General features: G+C 47.5%; 19 non-coding genes across 19 annotated transcripts; 9 read left to right on the forward strand and 10 right to left on the reverse strand.

Moving 5' to 3' along the window:
* Nucleotides 1–1309: 1309 nt before the first annotated feature.
* trnal-caa (transfer RNA leucine (anticodon CAA)) lies at nt 1310–1421 on the reverse strand. The gene is made up of 2 exons: nt 1384–1421; nt 1310–1355 (listed from the first exon to the last, which is right to left on the reverse strand). It is a non-coding gene; the product is annotated as a tRNA-Leu (tRNA).
* A 157-nt stretch (nt 1422–1578) lies between these two features.
* On the forward strand, nt 1579–1651 carry trnar-ccu (transfer RNA arginine (anticodon CCU)). Its single transcript has one exon. It is a non-coding gene; the product is annotated as a tRNA-Arg (tRNA).
* Nucleotides 1652–3171: 1520 nt separating this feature from the next.
* Nucleotides 3172–3283, reverse strand: trnal-caa (transfer RNA leucine (anticodon CAA)). Its single transcript has 2 exons — nt 3246–3283; nt 3172–3217 (listed from the first exon to the last, which is right to left on the reverse strand). It is a non-coding gene; the product is annotated as a tRNA-Leu (tRNA).
* Nucleotides 3284–3439: 156 nt separating this feature from the next.
* On the forward strand, nt 3440–3512 carry trnar-ccu (transfer RNA arginine (anticodon CCU)). Its single transcript has one exon. It is a non-coding gene; the product is annotated as a tRNA-Arg (tRNA).
* A 1795-nt stretch (nt 3513–5307) lies between these two features.
* On the reverse strand, nt 5308–5419 carry trnal-caa (transfer RNA leucine (anticodon CAA)). Its single transcript has 2 exons — nt 5382–5419; nt 5308–5353 (listed from the first exon to the last, which is right to left on the reverse strand). It is a non-coding gene; the product is annotated as a tRNA-Leu (tRNA).
* Nucleotides 5420–5576: 157 nt separating this feature from the next.
* Nucleotides 5577–5649, forward strand: trnar-ccu (transfer RNA arginine (anticodon CCU)). Its single transcript has one exon. It is a non-coding gene; the product is annotated as a tRNA-Arg (tRNA).
* Nucleotides 5650–7168: 1519 nt separating this feature from the next.
* On the reverse strand, nt 7169–7280 carry trnal-caa (transfer RNA leucine (anticodon CAA)). Its single transcript has 2 exons — nt 7243–7280; nt 7169–7214 (listed from the first exon to the last, which is right to left on the reverse strand). It is a non-coding gene; the product is annotated as a tRNA-Leu (tRNA).
* A 157-nt stretch (nt 7281–7437) lies between these two features.
* trnar-ccu (transfer RNA arginine (anticodon CCU)) lies at nt 7438–7510 on the forward strand. Its single transcript has one exon. It is a non-coding gene; the product is annotated as a tRNA-Arg (tRNA).
* A 2093-nt stretch (nt 7511–9603) lies between these two features.
* trnal-caa (transfer RNA leucine (anticodon CAA)) lies at nt 9604–9715 on the reverse strand. Its single transcript has 2 exons — nt 9678–9715; nt 9604–9649 (listed from the first exon to the last, which is right to left on the reverse strand). It is a non-coding gene; the product is annotated as a tRNA-Leu (tRNA).
* A 157-nt stretch (nt 9716–9872) lies between these two features.
* On the forward strand, nt 9873–9945 carry trnar-ccu (transfer RNA arginine (anticodon CCU)). The gene has a single exon. It is a non-coding gene; the product is annotated as a tRNA-Arg (tRNA).
* A 1790-nt stretch (nt 9946–11735) lies between these two features.
* On the forward strand, nt 11736–11808 carry trnar-ccu (transfer RNA arginine (anticodon CCU)). Its single transcript has one exon. It is a non-coding gene; the product is annotated as a tRNA-Arg (tRNA).
* Nucleotides 11809–13327: 1519 nt separating this feature from the next.
* Nucleotides 13328–13439, reverse strand: trnal-caa (transfer RNA leucine (anticodon CAA)). Its single transcript has 2 exons — nt 13402–13439; nt 13328–13373 (listed from the first exon to the last, which is right to left on the reverse strand). It is a non-coding gene; the product is annotated as a tRNA-Leu (tRNA).
* A 157-nt stretch (nt 13440–13596) lies between these two features.
* On the forward strand, nt 13597–13669 carry trnar-ccu (transfer RNA arginine (anticodon CCU)). Its single transcript has one exon. It is a non-coding gene; the product is annotated as a tRNA-Arg (tRNA).
* A 1512-nt stretch (nt 13670–15181) lies between these two features.
* On the reverse strand, nt 15182–15293 carry trnal-caa (transfer RNA leucine (anticodon CAA)). The gene is made up of 2 exons: nt 15256–15293; nt 15182–15227 (listed from the first exon to the last, which is right to left on the reverse strand). It is a non-coding gene; the product is annotated as a tRNA-Leu (tRNA).
* Nucleotides 15294–15450: 157 nt separating this feature from the next.
* On the forward strand, nt 15451–15523 carry trnar-ccu (transfer RNA arginine (anticodon CCU)). The gene has a single exon. It is a non-coding gene; the product is annotated as a tRNA-Arg (tRNA).
* Nucleotides 15524–17311: 1788 nt separating this feature from the next.
* trnal-caa (transfer RNA leucine (anticodon CAA)) lies at nt 17312–17423 on the reverse strand. Its single transcript has 2 exons — nt 17386–17423; nt 17312–17357 (listed from the first exon to the last, which is right to left on the reverse strand). It is a non-coding gene; the product is annotated as a tRNA-Leu (tRNA).
* A 157-nt stretch (nt 17424–17580) lies between these two features.
* Nucleotides 17581–17653, forward strand: trnar-ccu (transfer RNA arginine (anticodon CCU)). The gene has a single exon. It is a non-coding gene; the product is annotated as a tRNA-Arg (tRNA).
* Nucleotides 17654–19173: 1520 nt separating this feature from the next.
* Nucleotides 19174–19285, reverse strand: trnal-caa (transfer RNA leucine (anticodon CAA)). Its single transcript has 2 exons — nt 19248–19285; nt 19174–19219 (listed from the first exon to the last, which is right to left on the reverse strand). It is a non-coding gene; the product is annotated as a tRNA-Leu (tRNA).
* Nucleotides 19286–21035: 1750 nt separating this feature from the next.
* Nucleotides 21036–21147, reverse strand: trnal-caa (transfer RNA leucine (anticodon CAA)). The gene is made up of 2 exons: nt 21110–21147; nt 21036–21081 (listed from the first exon to the last, which is right to left on the reverse strand). It is a non-coding gene; the product is annotated as a tRNA-Leu (tRNA).
* Between the last annotated feature and the right edge of the window lie 54 nt (nt 21148–21201).

Consider the following 21201-nt stretch of genomic DNA (forward strand, 5'->3'; position numbering starts at 1 on the left):
GCCAACATTCTACATCAGAGTGGCCTGCTATGCCAGGGACTGTAGGTTGAGTGGTGGCCGGGTTGCGTCAGAGCAGAGTGGCGCAGCGGAAGCGTGCTGGGCCCATAACCCAGAGGTCGATGGATCGAAACCATCCTCTGCTAGAAGTCCTTTAATTAAAAGCCTGCATGGCTCTGGCTCTCAGAAAACGCTGACAAAACATTACGCCGTTTCACCACGAGTCCTCATCTTGGAAAGGCGGCTGTACCTCATTTCTTAATTACAAGTGTATTCAAGACACCTGAATCCTTGGCATGATGCCAACATTCTACATCCGTGTGGCCTGCTCAGCTAGGGACTGTAGGTGGAGTCGTGCCCGGTCCCTCCGTAAGCAGAGTGGCGCAGCGGAAGCGTGCTGGGCCCATAACCCAGAGGTCGATGGATCGAAACCATCCTCTGCTAGGTGTCCTTTAGTTAAAAGCCTGCATGGCTCTGGGAAAACGTTGGCAAGACATTAGGTCGTTTCAACATGAGTCCTCATCTTTGGAATCCCAGCTGTACTTTTTACCTAATTACAAGCTAATCCAAGAGACCTGGAGCCTCAGTTATAAAGCGCGCGTACGCAAAGATTTGTTCGTAAAGTGTGCGTCCCCAGAATCCACGGCAAAGTCCATATTTATTTAAACTGTCTTTGACGTGGAAAAGTGCCTAGCGCCACGTCAGGGTCTGAGCAGGCGCACGCGCTTTTCCTTGTCCGATTGCTGTAGGTTTTTGGAATTATAAGCCATTTTTTGCTGCTCTAAAACGATTTAAACATCGACAGGCGCTCTTTTATATGTCAATGGCATTAATTGGGCATCGATTAAAATTCTGCAGCTGTTCAGCTGCGCCCAATTTCAAGCTCATTTACGTTTTCTAAATTTCACGCCTGAAAGTGAGGCGTACTCGTGTTTTCTATGGGTACATTCGTTTTATGAATCACACGTGCGCGCTTTTGAGAAATGATTGTAAGATCAAATTTAGGACGTTTTCTACGCAGCATTTTGTAAATGAGGCCCCACATTTCTAGTAGAGAGAGTCTGAAATTGGCACATTCAGATCCACCCATTGCTCAAGTGATGTTAATGAAAAAATGTATTCAAAGCATGTTGTGGGAAATGAGATTTGTTCCTAGGAGAAAGTTTGAAATTGTCCCTTTCCGATATTCCAATTGATGACAGTGCTTACATTTAGGGCATCGCTTAATTGAAAACTTGTTGTAAATGAGATTTGCACCAAGGCATCCAGAAGAAGAAACGATGATAGTTTTAATGCCTCGCCAAAAACCTTCTGTCAGAAGTGGGATTTGAACCCACGCCTCCATTGGGAGACCAGAAACCTCACAAACTGAGAAGGTCAAACATCCTTGAGTCTGGTGCCTTAGACCGCTCGGCCATTCTGACACGTCGGGTGCAGGCCAAAACAGATGAACTGTGTCCAAAGTCATGTCAGTTCTCTGTTCTCCCAACATGTAATGCTATCCATTGTAGCATGTCTGTGTTTGTTGATGGTCCAACAGAACACGGTCCAACAGAACACGGTCCACGGTTGTGACCGCATGCCCCAGTGGCCTAATGGATAAGGCACTGGCCTCCTAAGCCAGGGATTGTGGGTTCGAGTCCCATCTGTGGTGCGCTTCAGCAGAGTGGCGCAGCGGAAGCGTGCTGGGCCCATAACCCAGAGGTCGATGGATCGAAACCATCCTCTGCTAAGAGCCCTTTTCTTAAAAGCTTGTGGCTCTGAGAAACCGCTGGCAGGCCGTTATGCCGTTTCACCGTGATTAGAAAGGCAGCTGTACTTTTTTCTTAATTACAAGTTTAAGACGGCCGAATCCTTGGCATGGTGCCAACATTCTACATCAGAGTGGCCTGCTATGCCAGGGACTGTAGGTTGAGTGGTGGCCGGGTTGCGTCAGAGCAGAGTGGTGCAGCGGAAGCGTGCTGGGCCCATAACCCAGAGGTCGATGGATCGAAACCATCCTCTGCTAGAAGTCCTTTAATTAAAAGCCTGCATGGCTCTGGCTCTCAGAAAACGCTGACAAAACATTACGCCGTTTCACCACGAGTCCTCATCTTGGAAAGGCGGCTGTACCTCATTTCTTAATTACAAGTGTATTCAAGACACCTGAATCCTTGGCATGATGCCAACATTCTACATCCGTGTGGCCTGCTCAGCTAGGGACTGTAGGTGGAGTCGTGCCCGGCCCCTCCGTAAGCAGAGTGGCGCAGCGGAAGCGTGCTGGGCCCATAACCCAGAGGTCGATGGATCGAAACCATCCTCTGCTAGGTGTCCTTTAGTTAAAAGCCTGCATGGCTCTGGGAAAACGTTGGCAAGACATTAGGTCGTTTCAACATGAGTCCTCATCTTTGGAATCCCAGCTGTACTTTTTTCCTAATTACAAGCTTATCCAAGAGACCTGGAGCCTCAGTTATAAAGCGCGCGTACGCAAAGATTTGTTCGTAAAGTGTGCGTCCCCAGAATCCACGGCAAAGTCCATATTTATTTAAACTGTCTTTGACGTGGAAAAGTGCCTAGCGCCACGTCAGGGTCTGAGCAGGCGCACGCGCTTTTCCTTGTCCGATTGCTGTAGGTTTTTGGAATTATAAGCCATTTTTTGCTGCTCTAAAACGATTTAAACATCGACAGGCGCTCTTTTATATGTCAATGGCATTAATTGGGCATCGATTAAAATTCTGCAGCTGTTCAGCTGCGCCCAGTTTCAAGCTCATTTACGTTTTCTAAATTTCACGCCTGAAAGTGAGGCGTACTCGTGTTTTCTATGGGTACATTCGTTTTATGAATCACACGTGCGCGCTTTTGAGAAATGATCGTAAGATCAAATTTAGGACATTTTCTACGCAGCATTTTGTAAATGAGGCCCCACATTTCTAGTAGAGAGAGTCTGAAATTGGCACATTCAGATCCACCCATTGCTCAAGTGATGTTAATGAAAAAATGTATTCAGAGCATGTTGTGGGAAATGAGATTTGTTCCTAGGAGAAAGTTTGAAATTGTCCCTTTCCGATATTCCAATTGATGACAGTGCTTACATTTAGGGCATCGCTTAATTGAAAACTTGTTGTAAATGAGATTTGCACCAAGGCATCCAGAAGAAGAAACGATGATAGTTTTAATGCCTCGCCAAAAACCTTCTGTCAGAAGTGGGATTTGAACCCACGCCTCCATTGGGAGACCAGAAACCTCACAAACTGAGAAGGTCGAACATCCTTGAGTCTGGCGCCTTAGACCGCTCGGCCATTCTGACACGTTGGGTGCAGGCCAAAACAGATGAACTGTGTCCAAAGTCATGTCAGTGTCTGTTCTCCCAACATGTAATGCAATCCATTGTAGCATGTCTGTGTTTGTTGATGGTCCAACAGAACACGGTCCAACAGAACACGGTCCACGGTTGTGACCGCATGCCCCAGTGGCCTAATGGATAAGGCACTGGCCTCCTAAGCCAGGGATTGTGGGTTCGAGTCCCATCTGGGGTGCGCTTCAGCAGAGTGGCGCAGCGGAAGCGTGCTGGGCCCATAACCCAGAGGTCGATGGATCGAAACCATCCTCTGCTAAGAGCCCTTTTCTTAAAAGCTTGCGGCTCTGAGAAACCGCTGGCAGGCCGTTATGCCGTTTCACCGTGATTAGAAAGGCAGCTGTACTTTTTTCTTAATTACAAGTTTAAGACGGCCGAATCCTTGGCATGGTGCCAACATTCTACATCAGAGTGGCCTGCTATGCCAGGGACTGTAGGTTGAGTGGTGGCCGGGTTGCGTCAAAGCAGAGTGGCGCAGCGGAAGCGTGCTGGGCCCATAACCCAGAGGTCGATGGATCGAAACCATCCTCTGCTAAGAGCCCTTTTCTTAAAAGCTTGCGGCTCTGAGAAACCGCTGGCAGGCCGTTATGCCGTTTCACCGTGATTAGAAAGGCAGCTGTACTTTTTTCTTAATTACAAGTTTAAGACGGCCGAATCCTTGGCATGGTGCCAACATTCTACATCAGAGTGGCCTGCTATGCCAGGGACTGTAGGTTGAGTGGTGGCCGGGTTGCGTCAGGGCAGAGTAGCGCAGCGGAAGCGTGCTGGGCCCATAACCCAGAGGTCGATGGATTCGAAACCATCCTCTGCTAGAAGGCCTTTAATTAAAAGCCTGCATGGCTCTGGCTCTCAGAAAACGCTGACAAAATATTACGCCGTTTCACCACGAGTCCTCATCTTGGAAAGGCGGCTGTACCTCATTTCTTAATTACAAGTGTATTCAAGACACCTGAATCCTTGGCATGATGCCAACATTCTACATCCGTGTGGCCTGCTCAGCTAGGGACTGTAGGTGGAGTCGTGCCCGGTCCCTCCGTAAGCAGAGTGGCGCAGCGGAAGCGTGCTGGGCCCATAACCCAGAGGTCGATGGATCAAAACCATCCTCTGCTAGGTGTCCTTTAGTTAAAAGCCTGCACGGACCGGGAAAACGTTGGCAAGACATTAGGTCGTTTCAACATGAGTCCTCATCTTTGGAATCCCAGCTATACTTTTTTCCTAATTACAAGCTTATCCAAGAGACCTGGAACCTCAGTTATAAAGCGCGCGTACGCAAAGATTTGTTCGTAAAGTGTGCGTCCCCAGAATCCACGGCAAAGTCCATATTTATTTAAACTGTCTTTGACGTGGAAAAGTGCTAGCGCCACGTCAGGGTCTGAGCAGGCGCACGCGCTATTCCTTGTCCGATTGCTGTAGGTTTTTGGAATTATAAGCCATTTTTTGCTGCTCTAAAACGATTTAAACATCGACAGGCGCTCTTTTATATGTCAATGGCATTAATTGGGCATCGATTAAATTTCTGCAGCTGTTCAGCTGAGCCCAATTTCAAGCTCATTTACATTTTATAAATTTCACGCCTGAAAGTGAGGCGTACTCGTGTTTTCTATGGGTACATTCGTTTTATGAATCACACGTGCGCGCTTTTGAGAAATGATCGTAAGATCAAATTTAGGACGTTTTCTACGCAGCATTTTGTAAATGAGGCCCCACATTTCTAGTAGAGAGAGTCTGAAATTGGCACATTCAGATCCACCCATTGCTCAAGTGATGTTAATGAAAAAATGTATTCAGAGCATGTTGTGGGAAATGAGATTTGTTCCTAGGAGAAAGTTTGAAATTGTCCCTTTCCGATATTCCAATTGATGACAGTGCTTACATTTAGGGCATCGCTTAATTGAAAACTTGTTGTAAATGAGATTTGCACCAAGGCATCCAGAAGAAGAAACGATGATAGTTTTAATGCCTCGCCAAAAACCTTCTGTCAGAAGTGGGATTTGAACCCACACCTCCATTGGGAGACCAGAAACCTCACAAACTGAGAAGGTCAAACATCCTTGAGTCTGGCGCCTTAGACCGCTCGGCCATTCTGACACGTCGGGTGCAGGCCAAAACAGATGAACTGTGTCCAAAGTCATGTCAGTTCTCTGTTCTCCCAACATGTAATGCAATCCTTTGTAGCATGTCTGTGTTTGTTGATGGTCCAACAGAACACGGTCCAACAGAACACGGTCCACGGTTGTGACCGCATGCCCCAGTGGCCTAATGGATAAGGCACTGGCCTCCTAAGCCAGGGATTGTGGGTTCGAGTCCCATCTGGGGTGCGCTTCAGCAGAGTGGCGCAGCGGAAGCGTGCTGGGCCCATAACCCAGAGGTCGATGGATCGAAACCATCCTCTGCTAAGAGCCCTTTTCTTAAAAGCTTGCGGCTCTGAGAAACCGCTGGCAGGCCGTTATGCCGTTTCACCGTGATTAGAAAGGCAGCTGTACTTTTTTCTTAATTACAAGTTTAAGACGGCCGAATCCTTGGCATGGTGCCAACATTCTACATCAGAGTGGCCTGCTATGCCAGGGACTGTAGGTTGAGTGGTGGCCGGGTTGCGTCAGAGCAGAGTAGCGCAGCGGAAGCGTGCTGGGCCCATAACCCAGAGGTCGATGGATCGAAACCATCCTCTGCTAGAAGGCCTTTAATTAAAAGCCTGCATGGCTCTGGCTCTCAGAAAACGCTGACAAAATATTACGCCGTTTCACCACGAGTCCTCATCTTGGAAAGGCGGCTGTACCTCATTTCTTAATTACAAGTGTATTTAAGACACCTGAATCCTTGGCATGATGCCAACATTCTACATCCATGTGGCCTGCTCAGCTAGGGACTGTAGGTGGAGTCGTGCCCGGTCCCTCCGTAAGCAGAGTGGCGCAGCGGAAGCGTGCTGGGCCCATAACCCAGAGGTCGATGGATCGAAACCATCCTCTGCTAGGTGTCCTTTAGTTAAAAGCCTGCATGGCTCTGGGAAAACGTTGGCAAGACATTAGGTCGTTTCAACATGAGTCCTCATCTTTGGAATCCCAGCTGTACTTTTTTCCTAATTACAAGCTTATCCAAGAGACCTGGAACCTCAGTTATAAAGCGCGCGTACGCAAAGATTTGTTCGTAAAGTGTGCGTCCCCAGAATCCACGGCAAAGTCCATATTTATTTAAACTGTCTTTGACGTGGAAAAGTGCTAGCGCCACGTCAGGGTCTGAGCAGGCGCACGCGCTTTTCCTTGTCCGATTGCTGTAGGTTTTTGGAATTATAAGCCATTTTTTGCTGCTCTAAAACGATTTAAACATCGACAGGCGCTCTTTTATATGTCAATGGCATTAATTGGGCATCGATTAAATTTCTGCAGCTGTTCAGCTGAGCCCAATTTCAAGCTCATTTACATTTTATAAATTTCACGCCTGAAAGTGAGGCGTACTCGTGTTTTCTATGGGTACATTCGTTTTATGAATCACACGTGCGCGCTTTTGAGAAATGATCGTAAGATCAAATTTAGGACGTTTTCTACGCAGCATTTTGTAAATGAGGCCCCACATTTCTAGTAGAGAGAGTCTGAAATTGGCACATTCAGATCCACCCATTGCTCAAGTGATGTTAATGAAAAAATGTATTCAGAGCATGTTGTGGGAAATGAGATTTGTTCCTAGGAGAAAGTTTGAAATTGTCCCTTTCCGATATTCCAATTGATGACAGTGCTTACATTTAGGGCATCGCTTAATTGAAAACTTGTTGTAAATGAGATTTGCACCAAGGCATCCAGAAGAAGAAACGATGATAGTTTTAATGCCTCGCCAAAAACCTTCTGTCAGAAGTGGGATTTGAACCCACGCCTCCATTGGGAGACCAGAAACCTCACAAACTGAGAAGGTCAAACATCCTTGAGTCTGGCGCCTTAGACCGCTCGGCCATTCTGACACTTCGGGTGCAGGCCAAAACAGATAAACTGTGTCCAAAGTCATGTCAGTTCTCTGTTCTCCCAACATGTAATGCAATCCATTGTAGCATGTCTGTGTTTGTTGATGGTCCAACAGAACACGGTCCAACAGAACACGGTCCACGGTTGTGACCGCATGCCCCAGTGGCCTAATGGATAAGGCACTGGCCTCCTAAGCCAGGGATTGTGGGTTCGAGTCCCATCTGGGGTGCGCTTCAGCAGAGTGGCGCAGCGGAAGCGTGCTGGGCCCATAACCCAGAGGTCGATGGATCGAAACCATCCTCTGCTAAGAGCCCTTTTCTTAAAAGCTTGCGGCTCTGAGAAACCGCTGGCAGGCCGTTATGCCGTTTCACCGTGATTAGAAAGGCAGCTGTACTTTTTTCTTAATTACAAGTTTAAGACGGCCGAATCCTTGGCATGGTGCCAACATTCTACATCAGAGTGGCCTGCTATGCCAGGGACTGTAGGTTGAGTGGTGGCCGGGTTGCGTCAGAGCAAAGTGGCGCAGCGGAAGCGTGCTGGGCCCATAACCCAGAGGTCGATGGATTGAAACCACCCTCTGCTAGAAATCCTTTAATTAAAAGCCTGCATGGCTCTGGCTCTCAGAAAACGCTGACAAAACATTACGCCGTTTCACCACGAGTCCTCATCTTGGAAAGGCGGCTGTACCTCATTTCTTAATTACAAGTGTATTCAAGACACCTGAATCCTTGGCATGATGCCAACATTCTACATCCGTGTGGCCTGCTCAGCTAGGGACTGTAGGTGGAGTCGTGCCCGGTCCCTCCGTAAGCAGAGTGGCGCAGCGGAAGCGTGCTGGGCCCATAACCCAGAGGTCGATGGATCGAAACCATCCTCTGCTAAGAGCCCTTTTCTTAAAAGCTTGCGGCTCTGAGAAACCGCTGGCAGGCCGTTATGCCGTTTCACCGTGATTAGAAAGGCAGCTGTACTTTTTTCTTAATTACAAGTTTAAGACGGCCGAATCCTTGGCATGGTGCCAACATTCTACATCAGAGTGGCCTGCTATGCCAGGGACTGTAGGTTGAGTGGTGGCCGGGTTGCGTCAGAGCAGAGTAGCGCAGCGGAAGCGTGCTGGGCCCATAACCCAGAGGTCGATGGATCGAAACCATCCTCTGCTAGAAGGCCTTTAATTAAAAGCCTGCATGGCTCTGGCTCTCAGAAAACGCTGACAAAATATTACGCCGTTTCACCACGAGTCCTCATCTTGGAAAGGCGGCTGTAACTCATTTCTTAATTACAAGTGTATTTAAGACACCTGAATCCTTGGCATGATGCCAACATTCTACATCCGTGTGGCCTGCTCAGCTAGGGACTGTAGGTGGAGTCGTGCCCGGTCCCTCCGTAAGCAGAGTGGCGCAGCGGAAGCGTGCTGGGCCCATAACCCAGAGGTCGATGGATCGAAACCATCCTCTGCTAGGTGTCCTTTAGTTAAAAGCCTGCATGGCTCTGGGAAAACGTTGGCAAGACATTAGGTCGTTTCAACATGAGTCCTCATCTTTGGAATCCCAGCTGTACTTTTTTCCTAATTACAAGCTTATCCAAGAGACCTGGAACCTCAGTTATAAAGCGCGCGTACGCAAAGATTTGTTCGTAAAGTGTGCGTCCCCAGAATCCACGGCAAAGTCCATATTTATTTAAACTGTCTTTGACGTGGAAAAGTGCTAGCGCCACGTCAGGGTCTGAGCAGGCGCACGCGCTATTCCTTGTCCGATTGCTGTAGGTTTTTGGAATTATAAGCCATTTTTTGCTGCTCTAAAACGATTTAAACATCGACAGGCGCTCTTTTATATGTCAATGGCATTAATTGGGCATCGATTAAATTTCTGCAGCTGTTCAGCTGAGCCCAATTTCAAGCTCATTTACATTTTATAAATTTCACGCCTGAAAGTGAGGCGTACTCGTGTTTTCTATGGGTACATTCGTTTTATGAATCACACGTGCGCGCTTTTGAGAAATGATCGTAAGATCAAATTTAGGACGTTTTCTACGCAGCATTTTGTAAATGAGGCCCCACATTTCTAGTAGAGAGAGTCTGAAATTGGCACATTCAGATCCACCCATTGCTCAAGTGATGTTAATGAAAAAATGTATTCAGAGCATGTTGTGGGAAATGAGATTTGTTCCTAGGAGAAAGTTTGAAATTGTCCCTTTCCGATATTCCAATTGATGACAGTGCTTACATTTAGGGCATCGCTTAATTGAAAACTTGTTGTAAATGAGATTTGCACCAAGGCATCCAGAAGAAGAAACGATGATAGTTTTAATGCCTCGCCAAAAACCTTCTGTCAGAAGTGGGATTTGAACCCACGCCTCCATTGGGAGACCAGAAACCTCACAAACTGAGAAGGTCAAACATCCTTGAGTCTGGCGCCTTAGACCGCTCGGCCATTCTGACACTTCGGGTGCAGGCCAAAACAGATGAACTGTGTCCAAAGTCATGTCAGTTCTCTGTTCTCCCAACATGTAATGCAATCCATTGTAGCATGTCTGTGTTTGTTGATGGTCCAACAGAACACGGTCCAACAGAACACGGCCCACGGTTGTGACCGCATGCCCCAGTGGCCTAATGGATAAGGCACTGGCCTCCTAAGCCAGGGATTGTGGGTTCGAGTCCCATCTGGGGTGCGCTTCAGCAGAGTGGCGCAGCGGAAGCGTGCTGGGCCCATAACCCAGAGGTCGATGGATCGAAACCATCCTCTGCTAAGAGCCCTTTTCTTAAAAGCTTGCGGCTCTGAGAAACCGCTGGCAGGCCGTTATGCCGTTTCACCGTGATTAGAAAGGCAGCTGTACTTTTTTCTTAATTACAAGTTTAAGACGGCCGAATCCTTGGCATGGTGCCAACATTCTACATCAGAGTGGCCTGCTATGCCAGGGACTGTAGGTTGAGTGGTGGCCGGGTTGCGTCAGAGCAGAGTGGCGCAGCGGAAGCGTGCTGGGCCCATAACCCAGAGGTCGATGGATTGAAACCACCCTCTGCTAGAAGTCCTTTAATTAAAAGCCTGCATGGCTCTGGCTCTCAGAAAACGCTGACAAAACATTACGCCGTTTCACCACGAGTCCTCATCTTGGAAAGGCGGCTGTACCTCATTTCTTAATTACAAGTGTATTCAAGACACCTGAATCCTTGGCATGATGCCAACATTCTACATCCGTGTGGCCTGCTCAGCTAGGGACTGTAGGTGGAGTCGTGCCCGGTCCCTCCGTAAGCAGAGTGGCGCAGCGGAAGCGTGCTGGGCCCATAACCCAAAGGTCGATGGATCGAAACCATCCTCTGCTAGGTGTCCTTTAGTTAAAAGCCTGCATGGCTCTGGGAAAACGTTGGCAAGACATTAGGTCGTTTCAACATGAGTCCTCATCTTTGGAATCCCAGCTGTACTTTTTTCCTAATTACAAGCTTATCCAAGAGACCTGGAGCCTCAGTTATAAAGCGCGCGTACGCAAAGATTTGTTCGTAAAGTGTGCGTCCCCAGAATCCACGGCAAAGTCCATATTTATTTAAACTGTCTTTGACGTGGAAAAGTGCCTAGCGCCACGTCAGGGTCTGAGCAGGCGCACGCGCTTTTCCTTGTCCGATTGCTGTAGGTTTTTGGAATTATAAGCCATTTTTTGCTGCTCTAAAACGATTTAAACATCGACAGGCGCTCTTTTATATGTCAATGGCATTAATTGGGCATCGATTAAAATTCTGCAGCTGTTCAGCTGCGCCCAATTTCAAGCTCATTTACGTTTTCTACATTTCACGCCTGAAAGTGAGGCGTACTCGTGTTTTCTATGGGTACATTCGTTTTATGAATCACACGTGCGCGCTTTTGAGAAATGATCGTAAGATCAAATTTAGGACGTTTTCTACGCAGCATTTTGTAAATGAGGCCCCACATTTCTAGTAGAGAGAGTCTGAAATTGGCACATTCAGATCCACCCATTGCTCAAGTGATGTTAATGAAAAAATGTATTCAGAGCATGTTGTGGGAAATGAGATTTGTTCCTAGGAGAAAGTTTGAAATTGTCCCTTTCCGATATTCCAATTGATGACAGTGCTTACATTTAGGGCATCGCTTAATTGAAAACTTGTTGTAAATGAGATTTGCACCAAGGCATCCAGAAGAAGAAACGATGATAGTTTTAATGCCTCGCCAAAAACCTTCTGTCAGAAGTGGGATTTGAACCAACGCCTCCATTGGGAGACCAGAAACCTCACAAACTGAGAAGGTCAAACATCCTTGAGTGTGGCGCCTTAGACCGCTCGGCCATTCTGACACGTCGGGTGCAGGCCAAAACAGATGAACTGTGTCCAAAGTCATGTCAGTTCTCTGTTCTCCCAACATGTAATGCAATCCATTGTAGCATGTCTGTGTTTGTTGATGGTCCAACAGAACACGGTCCAACAGAAACACGGTCCACGGTTGTGACCGCATGCCCCAGTGGCCTAATGGATAAGGCACTGGCCTCCTAAGCCAGGGATTGTGGGTTCGAGTCCCATCTGGGGTGCGCTTCAGCAGAGTGGCGCAGCGGAAGCGTGCTGGGCCCATAACCCAGAGGTCGATGGATCGAAACCATCCTCTGCTAAGAGCCCTTTTCTTAAAAGCTTGCGGCTCTGGAAACCGCTGGCAGGCCGTTATGCCGTTTCACCGTGATTAGAAAGGCAGCTGTACTTTTTTCTTAATTACAAGTTTAAGACGGCCGAATCCTTGGCATGGTGCCAACATTCTACATCAGAGTGGCCTGCTATGCTAGGGACTGTAGGTTGAGTGGTGGCCGGGTTGCGTCAGAGCAGAGTGGCGCAGCGGAAGCGTGCTGGGCCCATAACCCAGAGGTCGATGGATCGAAACCATCCTCTGCTAGAAGTCCTTTAATTAAAAGCCTGCATGGCTCTGGCTCTCAGAAAACGCTGACAAAACATTACGCCGTTTCACCACGAGTCCTCATCTTGGAAAGGCGACTGTACCTCATTTCTTAATTACAAGTGTATTCAAGACACCTGAATCCTTGGCATGATGCCAACATTCTACATCCGTGTGGCCTGCTCAGCTAGGGACTGTAGGTGGAGTCGTGCCTGGTCCCTCCGTAAGCAGAGTGGCGCAGCGGAAGCGTGCTGGGCCCATAACCCAGAGGTCGATGGATCGAAACCATCCTCTGCTAGGTGTCCTTTAGTTAAAAGCCTGCATGGCTCTGGGAAAACGTTGGCAAGACATTAGGTCGTTTCAACATGAGTCCTCATCTTTGGAATCCAAGCTGTACTTTTTTCCTAATTACAAGCTTATCCAAGAGACCTGGAGCCTCAGTTATAAAGCGCGCGTACGCAAAGATTTGTTCGTAAAGTGTGCGTCCCCAGAATCCACGGCAAAGTCCATATTTATTTAAACTGTCTTTGACGTGGAAAAGTGCCTAGCGCCACGTCAGGGTCTGAGCAGGCGCACGCGCTTTTCCTTGTCCGATTGCTGTAGGTTTTTGGAATTATAAGCCATTTTTTGCTGCTCTTAAATGATTTAAACATCGACAGGCGCTCTTTTATATGTCAATGGCATTAATTGGGCATCGATTAAAATTCTGCAGCTGTTCAGCTGCGCCCAATTTCAAGCTCATTTACGTTTTCTACATTTCACGCCTGAAAGTGAGGCGTACTCGTGTTTTCTATGGGTACATTCGTTTTATGAATCACACGTGCACGCTTTTGAGAAATGATCGTAAGATCAAATTTAGGACGTTTTCTACGCAGCATTTTGTAAATGAGGCCCCACATTTCTAGTAGAGAGAGTCTGAAATTGGCACATTCAGATCCACCCATTGCTCAAGTGATGTTAATGAAAAAATGTATTCAGAGTATGTTGTGGGAAATGAGATTTGTTCCTAGGAGAAAGTTTGAAATTGTCCCTTTCCGATATTCCAATTGATGACAGTGCTTACATTTAGGGCATCGCTTAATTGAAAACTTGTTGTAAATGAGATTTGCACCAAGGCATCCAGAAGAAGAAACGATGATAGTTTTAATGCCTCGCCAAAAACCTTCTGTCAGAAGTGGGATTTGAACCCACGCCTCCATTGGGAGACCAGAAACCTCACAAACTGAGAAGGTCGAACATCCTTGAGTCTGGCGCCTTAGACCGCTCGACCATTCTGACACGTCGGGTGCAGGCCAAAACAGATGAACTGTGTCCAAAGTCATGTCAGTTCTCTGTTCTCCCAACATGTAATGCAATCCATTGTAGCATGTCTGTGTTTGTTGATGGTCCAACAGAACACGGTCCAACAGAACACGGTCCACGGTTGTGACCGCATGCCCCAGTGGCCTAATGGATAAGGCACTGGCCTCCTAAGCCAGGGATTGTGGGTTCGAGTCCCATCTGGGGTGCGCTTCAGCAGAGTGGCGCAGCGGAAGCGTGCTGGGCCCATAACCCAGAGGTCGATGGATCGAAACCATCCTCTGCTAAGAGCCCTTCTCTTAAAAGCTTGCGGCTCTGAGAAACCGCTGGCAGGCAGTTTCACCGTGATTAGAAAGGCAGCTGCACTTTTTTCTTAATTACAAGTTTAAGACGGCCGAATCCTTGGCATGGTGCCAACATTCTACATCAGAGTGGCCTGCTATGCTAGGGACTGTAGGTTGAGTGGTGGCCGGGTTGCGTCAGAGCAGAGTGGCGCAGCGGAAGCGTGCTGGGCCCATAACCCAGAGGTCGATGGATCGAAACCATCCTCTGCTAGAAGTCCTTTAATTAAAAGCCTGCATGGCTCTGGCTCTCAGAAAACGCTGACAAAACATTACGCCGTTTCATCACAAGTCCTCATCTTGGAAAGGCAGCTGTACCTCATTTCTTAATTACAAGTGTATTCAAGACACCTGAATCCTTGGCATGATGCAAACATTCTACATCCGTGTGGCCTGCTCAGCTAGGGACTGTAGGTGGAGTCGTGCCCGGTCCCTCCGTAAGCAGGGTGGCGCAGCGGAAGCCTGCTGGGCCCATAACCCAGAGGTCGATGGATCGAAACCGTCCTCTGCTAGGTGTCCTTTAGTTAAAAGCCTGCATGGCTCTGGGAAAACGTTGGCAAGACATTAGGTCGTTTCAACATGAGTCCTCATCTTTGGAATCCCAGCTGTACTTTTTTCCTAATTACAAGCTTATCCAAGAGACCTGGATCCTCAGTTATAAAGCGCGCGTACGCAAAGATTTGTTCGTAAAGTGTGCGTCCCCAGAATCCACGGCAAAGTCCATATTTATTTAAACTGTCTTTGACGTGGAAAAGTGCCTAGCGCCACGTCAGGGTCTGAGCAGGCGCACGCGCTTTTCCTTGTCCGATTGCTGTAGGTTTTTGGAATTATAAGCCATTTTTTGCTGCTCTAAAACGATTTAAACATCGACAGGCGCTCTTTTATATGTCAATGGCATTAATTGGGCATCGATTAAATTTCTGCAGCTGTTCAGCTGCGCCCAATTTCAAGCTCATTTACATTTTATAAATTTCACGCCTGAAAGTGAGGCGTACTCGTGTTTTCTATGGGTACATTCGTTTTATGAATCACACGTGCGCGCTTTTGAGAAATGATCGTAAGATCAAATTTAGGACGTTTTCTACGCAGCATTTTGTAAATGAGGCCCCACATTTCTAGTAGAGAGAGTCTGAAATTGGCACATTCAGATCCACCCATTGCTCAAGTGATGTTAATGAAAAAATGTATTCAGAGCATGTTGTGGGAAATGAGATTTGTTCCTAGGAGAAAGTTTGAAATTGTCCCTTTCCGATATTCCAATTGATGACAGTGCTTACATTTAGGGCATCGCTTAATTGAAAACTTGTTGTAAATGAGATTTGCACCAAGGCATCCAGAAGAAGAAACGATGATAGTTTTAATGCCTCGCCAAAAACCTTCTGTCAGAAGTGGGATTTGAACCCACGCCTCCATTGGGAGACCAGAAACCTCACAAACTGAGAAGGTCAAACATCCTTGAGTCTGGCGCCTTAGACCGCTCGGCCATTCTGACACGTCGGGTGCAGGCCAAAACAGATGAACTGTGTCCAAAGTCATGTCAGTTCTCTGTTCTCCCAACATGTAATGCAATCCATTGTAGCATGTCTGTGTTTGTTGATGGTCCAACAGAACACGGTCCAGCAGAACACGGTCCACGGTTGTGACCGCATGCCCCAGTGGCCTAATGGATAAGGCACTGGCCTCCTAAGCCAGGGATTGTGGGTTCGAGTCCCATCTGGGGTGCGCTTCAGCAGAGTGGCGCAGCGGAAGCGTGCTGGGCCCATAACCCAGAGGTCGATGGATCGAAACCATCCTCTGCTAAGAGCCCTTTTCTTAAAAGCTTGCGGCTCTGAGAAACCGCTGGCAGGCCGTTATGCCGTTTCACCGTGATTAGAAAGGCAGCTGTACTTTTTTCTTAATTACAAGTTTAAGACGGCCGAATCCTTGGCATGGTGCCAACGTTCTACATCAGAGTGGCCTGCTATGCTAGGGACTGTAGGTTGAGTGGTGGCCGGGTTGCGTCAGAGCAGAGTGGCGCAGCGGAAGCGTGCTGGGCCCATAACCCAGAGGTCGATGGATCGAAACCATCCTCTGCTAGAAGTCCTTTAATTAAAAGCCTGCATGGCTCTGGCTCTCAGAAAACGCTGACAAAACATTACGCCGTTTCACCACGAGTCCTCATCTTGGAAAGGCGGCTGTACCTCATTTCTTAATTACAAGTGTATTCAAGACACCTGAATCCTTGGCATGATGCCAACATTCTACATCCGTGTGGCCTGCTCAGCTAGGGACTGTAGGTGGAGTCGTGCCCGGTCCCTCCGTAAGCAGAGTGGCGCAGCGGAAGTGTGCTGGGCCCATAACCCAGAGGTCGATGGATCGAAACCATCCTCTGCTAAGAGCCCTTTTCTTAAAAGCTTGCGGCTCTGAGAAACCGCTGGCAGGCCGTTTCACCGTGATTAGAAAGGCAGCTGCACTTTTTTCTTAATTACAAGTTTAAGACGGCCGAATCCTTGGCATGGTGCCAACATTCTACATCAGAGTGGCCTGCTATGCTAGGGACTGTAGGTTGAGTGGTGGCCGGGTTGCGTCAGAGCAGAGTGGCGCAGCGGAAGCGTGCTGGGCCCATAACCCAGAGGTCGATGGATCGAAACCATCCTCTGCTAGGTGTCCTTTAGTTAAAAGCCTGCATGGCTCTGGGAAAACGTTGGCAAGACATTAGGTCGTTTCAACATGAGTCCTCATCTTTGGAATCCCAGCTGTACTTTTTTCCTAATTACAAGCTTATCCAAGAGACCTGGAGCATCAGTTATAAAGCGCGCGTACGCAAAGATTTGTTCGTAAAGTGTGCGTCCCCAGAATCCACGGCAAAGTCCATATTTATTTAAACTGTCTTTGACGTGGAAAAGTGCCTAGCGCCACGTCAGGGTCTGAGCAGGCGCACGCGCTTTTCCTTGTCCGATTGCTGTAGGTTTTTGGAATTATAAGCCATTTTTTGCTGCTCTAAAACGATTTAAACATCGACAGGCACTCTTTTATATGTCAATGGCATTAATTGGGCATCGATTAGAATTCTGCAGCTGTTCAGCTGCGCCCAATTTCAAGCTCATTTACGTTTTCTAAATTTCACGCCTGAAAGTGAGGCGTACTCGTGTTTTCTATGGGTACATTCGTTTTATGAATCACACGTGCGCGCTTTTGAGAAATGATCGTAAGATCAAATTTAGGACGTTTTCTACGCAGCATTTTGTAAATGAGGCCCCACATTTCTAGTAGAGAGAGTCTGAAATTGGCACATTCAGATCCACCCATTGCTCAAGTGATGTTAATGAAAAAATGTATTCAGAGCATGTTGTGGGAAATGAGATTTGTTCCTAGGAGAAAGTTTGAAATTGTCCCTTTCCGATATTCCAATTGATGACAGTGCTTACATTTAGGGCATCGCTTAATTGAAAACTTGTTGTAAATGAGATTTGCACCAAGGCATCCAGAAGAAGAAACGATGATAGTTTTAATGCCTCGCCAAAAACCTTCTGTCAGAAGTGGGATTTGAACCCACGCCTCCATTGGGAGACCAGAAACCTCACAAACTGAGAAGGTCAAACATCCTTGAGTCTGGCGCCTTAGACCGCTCGGCCATTCTGACACGTCGGGTGCAGGCCAAAACAGATGAACTGTGTCCAAAGTCATGTCAGTTCTCTGTTCTCCCAACATGTAATGCAATCCATTGTAGCATGTCTGTGTTTGTTGATGGTCCAACAGAACACGGTCCAACAGAACACGGTCCACGGTTGTGACCGCATGCCCCAGTGGCCTAATGGATAAGGCACTGGCCTCCTAAGCCAGGGATTGTGGGTTCGAGTCCCATCTGGGGTGCGCTTCAGCAGAGTGGCGCAGCGGAAGCGTGCTGGGCCCATAACCCAGAGGTCGATGGATCGAAACCATCCTCTGCTAAGAGCCCTTTTCTTAAAAGCTTGCGGCTCTGAGAAACCGCTGGCAGGCCGTTATGCCGTTTCACCGTGATTAGAAAGGCAGCTGTACTTTTTTCTTAATTACAAGTTTAAGACGGCCGAATCCTTGGCATGGTGCCAACATTCTACATCAGAGTGGCCTGCTATGCTAGGGACTGTAGGTTGAGTGGTGGCCGGGTTGCGTCAGAGCAGAGTGGCGCAGCGGAAGCGTGCTGGGCCCATAACCCAGAGGTCGATGGATCGAAACCATCCTCTGCTAGAAGTCCTTTAATTAAAAGCCTGCATGGCTCTGGCTCTCAGAAAACCCTGACAAAACATTACGCCGTTTCACCACGAGTCCTCATCTTGGAAAGGCGGCTGTACCTCATTTCTTAATTACAAGTGTATTCAAGACACCTGAATCCTTGGCATGATGACAACATTCTACATCCGTGTGGCCTGCTCAGCTAGGGACTGTAGGTGGAGTCGTGCCCGGTCCCTCCGTAAGCAGAGTGGCGCAGCGGAAGCGTGCTGGGCCCATAACCCAGAGGTCGATGGATCGAAACCATCCTCTGCTAGGTGTCCTTTAGTTAAAAGCCTGCATGGCTCTGGGAAAACGTTGGCAAGACATTAGGTCGTTTCAACATGAGTCCTCATCTTTGGAATCCCAGCTGTACTTTTTTCCTAATTACAAGCTTATCCAAGAGACCTGGAACCTCAGTTATAAAGCGCGCGTACGCAAAGATTTGTTCGTAAAGTGTGCGTCCCCAGAATCCACGGCAAAGTCCATATTTATTTAAACTGTCTTTGACGTGGAAAAGTGCCTAGCGCCACGTCAGGGTCTGAGCAGGCGCACGCGCTTTTCCTTGTCCGATTGCTGTAGGTTTTTGGAATTATAAGCCATTTTTTGCTGCTCTAAAACGATTTAAACATCGACAGGCGCTCTTTTATATGTCAATGGCATTAATTGGGCATCGATTAAATTTCTGCAGCTGTTCAGCTGAGCCCAATTTCAAGCTCATTTACATTTTAAAAATTTCACGCCTGAGAGTGAGGCGTACTCGTGTTTTCTATGGGTACATTCGTTTTATGAATCACACGTGCGCGCTTTTGAGAAATGATCGTAAGATCAAATTTAGGACGTTTTCTACGCAGCATTTTGTAAATGAGGCCCCACATTTCTAGTAGAGAGAGTCTGAAATTGGCACATTCAGATCCACCCATTGCTCAAGTGATGTTAATGAAAAAATGTATTCAGAGCATGTTGTGGGAAATGAGATTTGTTCCTAGGAGAAAGTTTGAAATTGTCCCTTTCCGATATTCCAATTGATGACAGTGCTTACATTTAGGGCATCGCTTAATTGAAAACTTGTTGTAAATGAGATTTGCACCAAGGCATCCAGAAGAAGAAACGATGATAGTTTTAATGCCTCGCCAAAAACCTTCTGTCAGAAGTGGGATTTGAACCCACGCCTCCATTGGGAGACCAGAAACCTCACAAACTGAGAAGGTCAAACATCCTTGAGTCTGGCGCCTTAGACCGCTCGGCCATTCTGACACTTCGGGTGCAGGCCAAAACAGATGAACTGTGTCCAAAGTCATGTCAGTTCTCTGTTCTCCCAACATGTAATGCAATCCATTGTAGCATGTCTGTGTTTGTTGATGGTCCAACAGAACACGGTCCAACAGAACACGGTCTACGGTTGTGACCGCATGCCCCAGTGGCCTAATGGATAAGGCACTGGCCTCTTAAGCCAGGGATTGTGGGTTCGAGTCCCATCTGGGGTGCGCTTCAGCAGAGTGGCGCAGCAGAAGCGTGCTGGGCCCATAACCCAGAGGTCGATGGATCGAAACCATCCTCTGCTAAGAGCCCTTTTCTTAAAAGCTTGCGGCTCTGAGAAACCGCTGGCAGGCCGTTATGCCGTTTCACCGTGATTAGAAAGGCAGCTGTACTTTTTTCTTAATTACAAGTTTAAGACGGCCGAATCCTTGGCATGGTGCCAACATTCTACATCAGAGTGGCCTGCTATGCCAGGGACTGTAGGTTGAGTGGTGGCCGGGTTGCGTCAGAGCAGAGTGGCGCAGCGGAAGCGTGCTGGGCCCATAACCCAGAGGTCGATGGATTGAAACCACCCTCTGCTAGAAGTCCTTTAATTAAAAGCCTGCATGGCTCTGGCTCTCAGAAAACGCTGACAAAACATTACGCCGTTTCACCACGAGTCCTCATCTTGGAAAGGCGGCTGTACCTCATTTCTTAATTACAAGTGTATTCAAGACACCTGAATCCTTGGCATGATGACAACATTCTACATCCGTGTGGCCTGCTCAGCTAGGGACTGTAGGTGGAGTCGTGCCCGGTCCCTCCGTAAGCAGAGTGGCGCAGCGGAAGCGTGCTGGTCCCATAACCCAGAGGTCGATGGATCGAAACCATCCTCTGCTAGGTGTCCTTTAGTTAAAAGCCTGCATGGCTCTGGGAAAACGTTGGCAAGACATTAGGTCGTTTCAACATGAGTCCTCATCTTTGGAATCCAAGCTGTACTTTTTTCCTAATTACAAGCTTATCCAAGAGACCTGGAGCCTCAGTTATAAAGCGCGCGTACGCAAAGATTTGTTCGTAAAGTGTGCGTCCCCAGAATCCACGGCAAAGTCCATATTTATTTAAACTGTCTTTGACGTGGAAAAGTGCCTAGCGCCACGTCAGGGTCTGAGCAGGCGCACGCGCTTTTCCTTGTCCGATTGCTGTAGGTTTTTGGAATTATAAGCCATTTTTTGCTGCTCTTAAATGATTTAAACATCGACAGGCGCTCTTTTATATGTCAATGGCATTAATTGGGCATCGATTAAAATTCTGCAGCTGTTCAGCTGCGCCCAATTTCAAGCTCATTTACGTTTTCTACATTTCACGCCTGAAAGTGAGGCGTACTCGTGTTTTCTATGGGTACATTCGTTTTATGAATCACACGTGCACGCTTTTGAGAAATGATCGTAAGATCAAATTTAGGACGTTTTCTACGCAGCATTTTGTAAATGAGGCCCCACATTTCTAGTAGAGAGAGTCTGAAATTGGCACATTCAGATCCACCCATTGCTCAAGTGATGTTAATGAAAAAATGTATTCAGAGTATGTTGTGGGAAATGAGATTTGTTCCTAGGAGAAAGTTTGAAATTGTCCCTTTCCGATATTCCAATTGATGACAGTGCTTACATTTAGGGCATCGCTTAATTGAAAACTTGTTGTAAATGAGATTTGCACCAAGGCATCCAGAAGAAGAAACGATGATAGTTTTAATGCCTCGCCAAAAACCTTCTGTCAGAAGTGGGATTTGAACCCACGCCTCCATTGGGAGACCAGAAACCTCACAAACTGAGAAGGTAGAACATCCTTGAGTCTGGCACCTTAGACCGCTCGGCCATTCTGACACGTCGGGTGCAGGCCAAAACAGATGAACTGTGTCCAAAGTCATGTCAGTTCTC

The sequence above is a fragment of the Paramisgurnus dabryanus genome, chromosome 6 (assembly GCF_030506205.2).
Source record: "Paramisgurnus dabryanus chromosome 6, PD_genome_1.1, whole genome shotgun sequence".
In the NCBI taxonomy this organism is placed as follows: domain Eukaryota; kingdom Metazoa; phylum Chordata; class Actinopteri; order Cypriniformes; family Cobitidae; genus Paramisgurnus; species Paramisgurnus dabryanus.